A 2519-nucleotide genomic window follows, 5' to 3' on the forward strand; every position below is an offset into this window, starting at 1 on the left:
CTGGGCAGGCTCCGGCGGGCCGCGGGCGCCCTCTGGGGGGCGGTGAAGGGAAGGACGTGTGTCCTGGTGGTGATGAGGGTGATTCTGCCGCCCCCCACTCCCCGCCCCGGGTTAGGAGCAGCGCCCGGACCCCGGCGGACGCACTCCCCGGGAGCGGACGTGGACAGCATGGCTTCAGCTGTGAACCGGCCAAGAAGTCAAAGGAAGCTCGGGGCACCTGCCGTGCATGGAGGGGAGGCTGCCTGAGATGGCAACTTTCTCTATTTTTGAGATAGTAAGCTTGGGGGTACCAAGTTAACAGTCGTATTTTTAAATTCACACATTTATTTATTTTTTGTTTTTGAGGACAGGGTCTGGCTATGTGCTTCAAGTTGGCCTTGAACTCACCACGTCGTCCAGGCTGGCCTGGAACTAGCAGCAATCCTCCTGCCTCAGCCTCCTACATGCTGAGATTACAGGAGCGGACCACCACATCCAGAAAGTAAATTGACAACTTTAATGTTTTAAATTTTATTTATTTATTGATTGATTGATTGATGTTTGGTCTTTTTGAGACAGGGTCTCGCTCACTATGCAGTTCAGGCTGACCCTGAGCTCACTTTGTAGCCCAGGCTGGTCTCGAACTCAAGGTGATCCTCCTGGCTCAGCCTCCCCACTGCTGGGGTGACAGTGCATCACAGGGCCCATGACAACTTTAAATTGTGTCTGTTTATGGCGCACAATACAGTGTTTCAAAAACAAAACAGTGTTTCCATGTGTGCACAGTGTGGAATGGCTGCATCCAGCCGCTTACAAGCTGACCATTTCTTGTGATCAGAACACTTCAAAGCCCGGCTGAGATGTCTGACAACAGGATACATTGTTGCTAAGCGCAGTTACCATGTTGCACAACAAACCTCTGGAACTTACTCCCAGCCAAAACCTTGTATCTTTTGGGCCACCTGCAGAATCCCAGCCCTCCCCTCCTGGCCGGGGGTTTCACTTTGCTTCTGAGTTCAGCAGCTCCGGCTTTCACACAGGGGACAGATCACACAGGAATTTTCTTTCCCTGCCTAGTTTATTTCACTTAGCATGATGTTTTGTTTTGTTTTGTTTTGTTTTTAGCTTGGGTCTCCCTATGTAGTTCAGGGTCCATGGTTTGTTTTTTGTTTTTTTTTTTTTGGTTTTTCTCTGGTACCGGCAACCGAACTCAAGACCTTGCGCTTGCCAGGCAGGCGCTTTGCCGCTGAGCTAAATCCCCAGCCCTAGGGTCGATGGTTTGAATCCTCCGCAGGGGCTCAGCGCTAGAGCTGGCCCTCGTACCTGTCCTGGGCCTGAGTGGAGAGGTTACAGGCGTGTGCCACCATGTCCTGGAAGAGTTATTTTTACATAGGTGGAGACTCAGCTCAAACCACACGGCTTTGGCAGAACAAGTGATTTCTTTCTGCCTCATCACTGACAGCAACTGAAAATCAGTAAGAATTTAAGTAAGATTGTCCTGATGACAATCCAGGCGTCAACTGGGCCAAGACTGACAAACCCTGACTTAAAGATGTAAAGCAAGGGCTGGGGATTCTGCTCAGCAACACAGTGCCTGCCTGGCAAGCGTGAGGTTGTGAGTTCGATTCCCGGTACTGGAAACAAAACAAAACAAAACAACAACAAAAAAGATTTTTTTTTTTTTTGGTTTTTCTCCGGTACCAGGAACCGAACTCACGACCTTGCGCTTGCCAGGCAGGCGCTTTGCCGCTGAGCTAAATCCCCAGCCCCCAACAAAAAAGATTTAAAGCAAAATGCAAAGCCCTAGTTTCCCCTAAGTTGATTTTTTTAAAATTTACTTTTTTTTTTTTTTTTTTTGAGACAGAGTCTCACTACATAGTTCAGGCTAGCCTCAAACTATGTAGCCCAGGCTGGCCTCGAACCCACAGCAATCCTCCTGCCTCAGCCTCCCGAGTAAGGGCTGGGATTACAGATGTGTGCCACCATGTCTGGCTAAAGTCCCAATTTAATAAAAATTTATCTTTCTCTCACTGACGACTGAACAATTAGTCATAAGATTGAAAGTCTTACTGATTTTTAGTAGCTGTCAGTGATTTGACAGAAAGAAATCACTTGTTCTGGCAAAGCTATGTAATTTGAGCTCATTTTCTCCTATGTGAAAACAGCTCTTCCAGGACATGGTGGCACACGCCTGTAATCTTACCACTCAGAGGCGGAGACAAGAGGTTCCCAAGTTCAAGTCCAGCCTGAATACCTTAGTGACTTACTGAAATCCTGTCTCAAAAAAAAAAAAAAAAAAAAATGCTGGGGATGTAGCTCAGTGGGAAAAGCCTGGGTTCAGTCTACAGTGCCAGAAAAAAAGAAAGAAAAAGAATAAATGGGAATTGAATAGCCAGTATTTGCCTGTAGGCATTTTATATATATTAACTCTGTCCGAGACACACAGACACACACACACACAGAGACACACACACATACACACACACACATCTTTTTGTTTGCTTGTTTGTTTTCCTCTTCTTTTTTTTTCTTTGAGACAG

Source organism: Chinchilla lanigera, unplaced genomic scaffold, assembly GCF_000276665.1.
Source record: "Chinchilla lanigera isolate Chin_1 unplaced genomic scaffold, ChiLan1.0 scaffold00203, whole genome shotgun sequence".
NCBI classification, from domain to species: domain Eukaryota; kingdom Metazoa; phylum Chordata; class Mammalia; order Rodentia; family Chinchillidae; genus Chinchilla; species Chinchilla lanigera.